This window comes from Procambarus clarkii, chromosome 33 (assembly GCF_040958095.1).
Source record: "Procambarus clarkii isolate CNS0578487 chromosome 33, FALCON_Pclarkii_2.0, whole genome shotgun sequence".
NCBI classification, from domain to species: domain Eukaryota; kingdom Metazoa; phylum Arthropoda; class Malacostraca; order Decapoda; family Cambaridae; genus Procambarus; species Procambarus clarkii.
This window is the reverse complement of record NC_091182.1, coordinates 8,555,713-8,566,238: the sequence shown is the minus strand read 5'-3', so window position 1 is coordinate 8,566,238 and position 10,526 is coordinate 8,555,713.

Genomic DNA, 10,526 nt, shown 5'->3' with positions numbered 1-10,526 from the left:
TTACATTATAAGTTGTAAATAAAGGGAAATTGGCGCCCTGTTATAAAATGAAAGATTATCCCCTAAGGCAGATATGACCTTTTGGAAGGGACACTACCCTTCACCACATTCCCTACCCCTTCACCATCCGACGTAGGTCGCGGGCGACAAATCAGGGCCCGCCATGACGTCACCGAGTGCCCCGGGCGGCGCCAACGTCAGAGTTGATCCGACCATGGAAGCGACAGGACGCGCCTCGGTCTGCTCTCAAGGATTAGAGGCTCTACAAGTCTTATTCAGTGGATTAAACTAGCCATCGCAGCCCACCATAACTTATTGGAGACCCTGTGCTTCTGGGAAGTAAAAAGGGAACCAAGTTCATTGAGCAGAGAAGTGCCCAACTTGGAAAATAGTCGGCGACGACGCTGGGGCGGCGCCGCTGGACGTTGAGGTCTGGAAGGTGCGGCGGGCAGGCCTAGCTGTGACCGGGTCACATCCATTGAGGGTCTTGGAAGGACGACACCGTGCCTAGGACAAGGAGCAACGCCTTGTGGAAGGGGCGAGTGTGGGGAAAATAGTGATTAGCTCAGCGCCCATCGATGAACCAGGATTGGGGCAGCTGAATCTCAGGGATTGGAACGGCGACGACGCGAAGGCTCCACGACACCTGAGGACCTGTGGGACGTTCCTGGATCGTCGAGGATCGAATCAGGAAGCGTGGGAACCTCACACCATCGAGGGACAGGCGTCGTGAGCCAGGACTGTAAGGTAGATCATTTTCCCTCCCATTACCCCTTGTGTGAGTAGGCTAGTTAGGCCACAATATTTACTTATGTATGTGGCAGCAGGACTTTAATACTTTAATAGTAGAATAGGCTGCAAGGCAGCTTGTGTCCAGGACTGTCAGAGAGGACAGTGTGTATTGATGGCAGGACAGTGAAGAAGAGGCGCCGCCGTGGTGAAGAGGCCCTCCTGTGAGAGTGTGGGACTCCTGTCTTTCTGCTCAGTTGAAGGAGTGTTGGAGGTCGTGGAAGAAGAGGCTGACGATCTCCAGACTTATTATCCATATTTCCATATTCATGTATTACTTGTGATTGTGTGTGTGTTCATGTAATTTGCATCAGTAAATTCACACATTTTATCACTGTGTTTAAGTGTGCCTCCATTTATGATAATTCTCTATGAGCATACACGAAGGTTATCATAGTACCACCTAGGGGACACAACGTTCTCCATAGAAGTTCTTATTGCCTGGAGGGTGGTAAAGACAGCACAGACTTACATAAAAGTGTACCCTTAGCCATCCGATCAGTATCGGTGTCTGAATGGTGGCAACTATTAACGTAGTGGCTAGAGAGAGGTAAAGCCACACAGACCTTCCTGGGAGAGTACCCTGGGCCAACAGTCTAGTAGCAGATCTATGGGAGTAGCAATCTTCTGGCTACACACAATATATAATACACCCACTGAACTGCATTGCTGGGGTGCAGATATAATAACCCAGCTGGCGACCTTGCTAAGAAGAAGATAGAGAAGACAGGCGGGAAAGGAGTTCCTGCAACCTTTTTTGTTTGGCAGGCAAGACTCAGGGAGGTTATGGTTATAAGGTAAGCCTGAGTCTTCCTTCACTCCCTCACGGGTCTAGGCCGGAACTGTTAACAGCAGTTTCCCCGTGTTTGACTGAAGGGCTTCCAGGGTGAATCAGTGGCACCCCTTTTGTGGTGGAAGCAAAGACCTGCGGAGGTGGGCATTGTTGGTCCTCTCTTGTGTGACCAAGGAGACTCCGGTGAATCCCAGGAGTCGGAGGGGCTGAGTATTTGGGCCTTTTGAGCCCCTAGCAGCCGAGTGTTAGCAGAGCCCCGGCCGGACCACAACCACCTCCATGTGACACTACCCTTCACCACTTTTCCTTCCCTTCACCACCACTTTCCCTACCTTTCACCATTTTTCGTACCCTTCACCACCTTTCCTACCCTTCACCACCCTCCCTTCCCTTCTCCACCTTCCCTACCCTTCATCACCTTCCCTACCCTTCACCACCTTTCCTACCCTTCACCACCACCTTCTCCACTCTTCAGCACCACCTTCCCCTACCTTTCACCACCACTTTCCCTACACTTCACCACCTTCCCTACACTTCACCACCTTCCCTTCCCTACACCACCTTCACTACCCTTCACCACCTTCCCTACCCTTCACCACCTTCCCTACCCTATCCACATTCCCTACCCCTTCACCATTTTTCCTACCCTTCACAACCTTCCCTACACATCACCACCTTTCCTACCCTTCACCACCTTTCCTACACTTCACGAACACCTTCTCTACTCTTCAGCACCACCTTCCCCTAATCTTCACCACCACCTTCCCTACCCTTCACGGCCTTCCCTACACTTCACCACCTTCCCAACCCTTCACCACCTTCACTTCTCTTCACCACCTTCCCTACCCTTCACCTTCTTCACTATCCTTAACCACCTTCCCTACCCTTCACCACCTTCCCTACCCCTTCACCATGTTCCCTACATATCACCATCTTCCCTATCCTTCACTACCTTCCCTACCCTTCACCATCTTCCCTATCCTTCACCAGCTTCACTACACTTCACCACCACCTTCCCTAACCTTCACCACCTTCCCTACCTTTCTCCACCTTCCCTACCCTTCATCACCTTTCCTACCCTTCACCACTACTTTCCCTACTTTTCACCATTTTCCCTACCCTTCACCACCTTTCCAACCCTTCACCACCTTCCTTACCCTTCATCACCTTCGCTACCCTTCATCACCTTCCTTACCCTTCACCACATTTCCTACCCTTCACCACCACCTTCTCTACTCTTCAGCACCACCTTCCCTACCTTTCATCACCTTCCCTTCACCATCTTCCCTACCCTTCACCACCTTCCCTACCCTTCACTACCTTCCCTACCCCTCACCACCTTCCCTACCCTTCACCACCTTCCCTACTCTTCACCACCTTCCCTACCCTTCACCACCTTCCCTACCCTTCACCACCTTCCTTACATTTTACCAGCTTCCCTATCCTTCACCACCTTCCCTACCCTTCACCACTTTCCCTACCATTCATCACCTTTCCTACCCATCACCACCACCTTCCCTATCCTTCACCACCTTCCCTACCCTTCTACACTTTCCCTACCATTCATCACCTTTCATACCCATCATCACCACTTTCCCTTCCTTTCATCATCTTTCCTACCCTTCACCAACTTGAGTACCGATCACCATCTTCCTTACCCTTCACCACCTTCCCTACCCTTCACCACCTTCCCTACCCTTCACCACCTTCCCTACATTTTACCAGCTTCCCTATCCTTCACCACCTTCCCTACCCTTCACCACTTTCCCTACCATTCATCACCTTTCCTACCCATCACCACCACCTTCCCTACCCTTCACCACTTTCCCTACCATTCATCACCTTTCCTACCCATCACCACCACTTTCCCTTCCTTTCACCATCTTTCCTACCCTTCACCAACTTCAGTACCGGTCACCATCTTCCTTACCCTTCACCACCTTCCCTACCCTTCATCACCTTCCCTACTCTTCACCACCATTCCTACCCTTCACCACCACCTTCCCTACCCTTCAGCACGACCTTCGCCTACCCTTCACCACCACGTTCCCTACCCTTCACCACCTTCCCTACTCTTCACCACCTTCCCTACCCTTCACCACCTTCCCTACCCTTCACCACCTTCCCTACATTTTACCAGCTTCCCTACATTTTACCAGCTTCCCTATCCTTCACCACCTTCCCTACCCTTCACCACTTTCCCTACCATTCATCACCTTTCCTAGCCATCACCACCACCTTCCCTATCCTTCACCACCTTCCCTACCTTTCACCACTTTCCCTACCATTCATCACCTTTCCTACCCATCACCACCACTTTCCCTTCCTTTCACCATCTTTCCTACCCTTCACCAACTTCAGTACCGGTCACCATCTTCCTTACCCTTCACCACCTTCCCTGCCCTTCATCACCTTCCCTACCCATCACCACCTTTCCTACCCTTCACCACCACCTTCCCTACCCTTCACCACCACCTTCCCTACCCTTCAGCACGACCTTCGCCTACCCTTCACCACCACGTTCCCTACCCTTCACCACCTTCCTCACACTTCACCACCTTCCCTACCCTTCACCACCTTCACTACCCTTCACCACCTTCCCTACCCTTTATCATTTTTCCTTCAATATCTTCCCTACCCTTCACAACCTTCCCTACCCTTCACCACCTTCCCTACTCTTCACCACCTTCCCTACCCCTTTACTATCTTCCCTACTCTTCACCTTCTTCACTACCCTTCACCACCTTCCCTACCCTTCACCACCTTCCCTACCCTTCACCACCTTCCCTACCCTTCTCCACCTTCTCTACCCTTCATCACATTCCCGACCCTTCACCACACTTTCCCTACCTTTCACCATCTTCCCTACCCTTCACCACCTTCCCTACGCTTCACCACCTTCCCTACACTTCACTACCTTCCCTACCCTTCACCACCTTCACTACCCTTCACCACCTTCTCAACTCTATCCACCTTCCCTACCCCTTCACCATTTTTCCTACCCTTCACCACCTTCACTACCCTACACCACCTTCACTACCCTTCACCACCTTTCTTACCCTTCATTACCTTCCCTACCCTTCACCACCTTCCTTACCCTTCACCACTTTCCCTACCCTTCACCACCTTCCCTACCCTTCACCACCTTCCCTACACTTTCACCATCTTCACTACCCTTCACTATCTTCCCTATACTTCACCACCTTCCCTACCCTTCACCACCTTCCCTACCCTTCACCACCTTCCCGACCTTTTACTACCTTCCCTATCCTTCACCACCTTCCCTACCCTTCATCACCTTTCCTACCCTTCATCACCTTTCCTACCCTTCACAATTACTTTCCCCTCCTTTTAACCATCTTTCCTACCCTTCACCAACTTCCCTACCCGTCACCACCTTCCTTACCCTTCACCACCTTCCCTACTTTTCACCACCTTCACTACCCTTCACCACCTTCCCTACCCTTCACCACCTTCCCTACCCTTCACCACCTTCCCTACCCTTCTCCACCTTCTTTACCCTTCATCACATTTCCTACCCTTCACAACACTTTCCCTACCTTTCACCATCTTCCCTTCCCTTCACCACCTCCCCTACGCTTCATCACCTTCACTACCCTTCACCACCACTTTTCCTACCCTTCACCACCTTCCGTACACTTCATCACCTTCCCTATTCTTCACTACCTTCACTACCCTTCACCACCTTCCCTACCCTTCACCACCTTCCCTACCCTATCCACCTTCCCTACCCCCTTCACCATTTTTCCTACCCTTCACCACCTTCCCTAAACTTCACCACCTTCCCTACCCTTCATCACCTTCACTACCCTTCACCACCTTCCCTACTCATCATCACCTTCCCTTTACTATCTTCCCTACTCTTCACCACCTTCCCTACCCTTCACCACCTTCCCTACCCTTCACCACCTTCCCTACCCCTTCACCATCTTCCCTACTCTTCACTACCCTTTACCATCTTCCCAACCCTTCACCACCTTTTCTACTCCTCACCACCTTCCCTACCCTTCACCACCTTCCCTACCCTTTATCATTTTTCCTTCAATATCTTCCCTACCCTTCACAACCTTCCCTACCCTTCACCACCTTCCCTACTCTTCACCATCTTCCCTACCCCTTTAACATCTTCCCTACTCTTCACCTTCTTCACTACCCTTCACCACCTTCCCTACCCTTCACCACCTTCCCTACCCTTCACCACCTTCCCTACCCTTCTCCACCTTCTCTACCCTTCATCACATTTCCTACCCTTCACCACACTTTCCCTACCTTTTACCATCTTCCCTACCCTTCACCACCTTCCCTACGCTTCACCACCTTCCCTACACTTCACTACCTTCCCTACCCTTCACCACCTTCACTACCCTTCACCATCTTCCCTACCCTTCACCACCTTCCCTACTCTATCCACCTTCCCTACCCCTTCACCATTTTTCCTACCCTTCACCACCTTCACTACCCTACACCACCTTCACTACCCTTCACCACCTTCCTTACCCTTCACCACCTTCCCTACCCTTCACCACCTTCCTTACCCTTCACCACCTTCCCTACCCTTCACCACCTTCCCTACCCTTCACCACCTTCCCTACACTTTCACCATCTTCACTACCCTTCACTATTTTCCCTATACTTCACCACCTTCCCTACCCTTCACCACCTTCCCTACCCTTCTCCACCTTCCCTACCCTTCACCACCTTCCCTACTCTTCACCACCTTCCCTACCCTTCTCCACCTTCCCTACCCTTCACCACCATCCCGACCTTTTACTACCTTCCCTATCCTTCACCACCTTCCCTACCCTTAATCACATTTCCTATCCTTCATCACCTTTCCTACCCTTCACAATTACATCCCCCTCCTTTTAACCATCTTTCCTACCCTTCACCAACTTCCCTACCTGTCACAACCTTCCTTACCCTTCACCACCTTCCCTACTTTTCATCACCTTCACTACCCTTCACCACCACCTTCTCTACTCTTCAGCACCACCTTCCCCTACCCTTCACCACCACTTTTCCTACCCTTCACCACCTTCCCTACACTTCATCACCTTCCCTACCCTTCACCACCTTCACTACCCTTCACCACCTTCCCTATCCTTCACCACCTTCCCTACCCTATCCACCTTCCCTACCCCCTTCACCATTTTTCCTCCCCTTCACCACCTTCCCTAAACTTCACCACCTTCCCTACCCTTCATCACCTTCACTACCCTTCACCACCTTCCGTACTCATCATCACCTTCCCTTTACTATCTTCCCTACCCTTCACCACCTTCCCTACCCTTCACCACCTTCCCTACCCTTCACCACCTTCCCTACCCCTTCACCATCTTCCCTACTCTTCACTACCCTTTACCATCTTCCCAACCCTTCACCACCTTTTCTACTCCTCACCACCTTCCCTACCCTTCACCACCTTCCCTACCCTTTATCATTTTTCCTTCAATATCTTCCCTACCCTTCACAACCTTCCCTACCCTTCACCACCTTCCCTACTCTTCACCATCTTCCCTACCCCTTTAACATCTTCCCTACTCTTCACCTTCTTCACTACCCTTCACCACCTTCCCTACCCTTCACCACCTTCCCTACCCTTCACCACCTTCCCTACCCTTCTCCACCTTCTCTACCCTTCATCACATTTCCTACCCTTCACCACACTTTCCCTACCTTTTACCATCTTCCCTACCCTTCACCACCTTCCCTACGCTTCACCACCTTCCCTACACTTCACTACCTTCCCTACCCTTCACAACCTTCACTACCCTTCACCATCTTCCCTACCCTTCACCACCTTCCCTACTCTATCCACCTTCCCTACCCCTTCACCATTTTTCCTACCCTTCACCACCTTCACTACCCTACACCACCTTCACTACCCTTCACCACCTTCCTTACCCTTCACCACCTTCCCTACCCTTCACCACCTTCCTTACCCTTCACCACCTTCCCTACCCTTCACCACCTTCCCTATCCTTCACCACCTTCCCTACACTTTCACCATCTTCACTACCCTTCACTATTTTCCCTATACTTCACCACCTTCCCTACCCTTCACCACCTTCCCTACCCTTCTCCACCTTCCCTACCCTTCACCACCTTCCCTACTCTTCACCACCTTCCCTACCCTTCTCCACCTTCCCTACCCTTCACCACCATCCCGACCTTTTACTACCTTCCCTATCCTTCACCACCTTCCCTACCCTTAATCACATTTCCTACCCTTCATCACCTTTCCTACCCTTCACAATTACATCCCCCTCCTTTTAACCATCTTTCCTACCCTTCACCAACTTCCCTACCTGTCACAACCTTCCTTACCCTTCACCACCTTCCCTACTTTTCATCACCTTCACTACCCTTCACCACCACCTTCTCTACTCTTCAGCACCACCTTCCCCTACCCTTCACCACCACTTTTCCTACCCTTCACCACCTTCCCTACACTTCATCACCTTCCCTACCCTTCACCACCTTCACTACCTTTCACCACCTTCCCTATCCTTCACCACCTTCCCAACCCTATCTACCTTCCCTACCCCCTTCACCATTTTTCCTACCCTTCACCAACTTCCGTACACTTCACCACCTTCCCTACCCTTCACCACCTTCACTACCCTTCACCTCCTTCCCTACTCATCATCACCTTCCCTTTACCATCTTCCCTACCCTTCACCACCTTCCCTACCCGTCACCACCTTCTCTACCCTTCACCACCTTCCCTACCCCTTCACCATCTTCCCTACTCTTCACTACCCTTTACCATCTTCGCAACCCTTCACCACCTTTTCTACACCTCACCTCCTTCCCTACCCTTCACCACCTTCCCTACCCTTCCCCATCTTCCCTATCCTTCACCAGCTTCCCTACCCATCACCAACACCTTCCCTATCCTTCACCACCTTCCCTACCCTTAACCACCTTCCCTACCCTTCACCACTTTTCCTACCCTTCACCACCACTTTCCCTACCTTTCACCATTTTCCCTACCCTTCACCACCTTCCCTACCCCTCACCACCTTTCCTACCTTTCACCACCTTCCCTACCTTCCACCATCTTCCTTACACTCTACCACCTTCCCTACCCTTCACCACCCTCCCTACCTTTCACCATCTTCCCTACGTTTCACCACCTTCACTACCCTTCACCACCTTTCCTACCCTTAACCACCTTCCCTACCCTTCACCACTTTTCCTACCCTTCACCACCACTTTCCCTACCTTTCCCCATTTTCCCTACCCTTCACCACCTTCCCAACCCCTCACCACCTTCCCTACCTTTCACCACCTTCCCTACCTTCCACCATCTTCCCTACACTCCACCACTTTCCCTACCCTTCACCACCCTCCCTACCTTTCACCGTCTTCTCTACACTCCACCACCTTCCCAACCCTTCACCACCCTCCCTACCTTTCACCATCTTCCCTACGTTTCACCACCTTCACTACCCTTTACCACCTTTCCTACCCTTCACCACCTTCCCTACCCTGCATCACCTTCCCTACTCTTCACCACCTTTCCCACCCTTCACCACCACCTTCCCTATCCTTCATCACCTTCCCTACCCATCAGCACCACCTTCCCTTACCTTCATCACCTTCCCTATCCTTCATCACCTTCCCTACCCTTCACCACCTTTCCTACCCTTCACCACCTTTCCTACCCTTCACAACAACCTTCCCTACCCTTTACCACCACCTTCCCTACCCTTCAGCACGACCTTCGTCTACCCTTCACCACCACGTTCCCTACCCTTCACCACCTTCCCTACACTTCACCACCTTCCCTACCCTTCACCACCTTCACTACCTTTCACCACCTTCCCTACCCTGTATCACTTTTCCTTCAATATCTTCCCTACCCTTCACAACCTTCCCTACCCTTCACCACCTTCCCTACTCTTCACCACCTTCCCTACCCCTTTACCATCTTCCCTACTCTTCACCATCTTCACTACCCTTCACCACCTTCCCTACCCTTCACCACCTACCCTACCCTTCACCACCTTCCCTACCCTTCTCCACCTTCTCTACCCTTCATCACATTTCCTACATTTCACCACACTTTCCCTACCTTTCACCGTCTTCCCTACCCTTCACCACCTTCCCTACCCTTCACCACCTTCCCTACACTTCACTTCCTTCCCTACCCTTCACCACCTTCACTACCCTTCACCATCTTCCCTACCCTTCACCACCTTCCCTACTCTATCCACCTTCCCTACCCCTTCACCATTTTTCCTACCCTTTACCACCTTCACTACCCTACACCACCTTCACTACCCTTCACCACCTTCCTTACCCTTCACCACCTTCCCTACCCTTCACCACCTTCACTACCCTTCACCACCTTCCTTACCCTTCACCACCTTCCCTACCCTTCACCACCTTCCTTACCCTTCACCACCTTCCCTACCCTTCACCATTTTCCCTACCCTTCACCACCTTCCCTACTCTTTCACCATCTTCACTACCCTTCACTGTTTTCCCTATACTTCACCACCTTCCCTACCCTTCACCACCTTCCCTACCCTTCTCCACCTTCCCTACCCTTCACCACCTTCCCTACTCTTCACCACCTTCCCTACCCTTCTCCACCTTCCCTACCCTTCACCACCATCCCGACCTTTTACTACCTTCCCTATCCTTCACCACCTTCCCTACCCTTAATCACATTTCCTATCCTTCATCACCTTTCCTACCCTTCACAATTACATCCCCCTCCTTTTAACCATCTTTCCTACCCTTCACCAACTTCCCTACCTGTCACAACCTTCCTTACCCTTCACCACCTTCCCTACTTTTCATCACCTTCACTACCCTTCACCACCACCTTCTCTACTCTTCAGCACCACCTTCCCCTACCCTTCACCACCACTTTTCCTACCCTTCACCACCTTCCCTACACTTCATCACC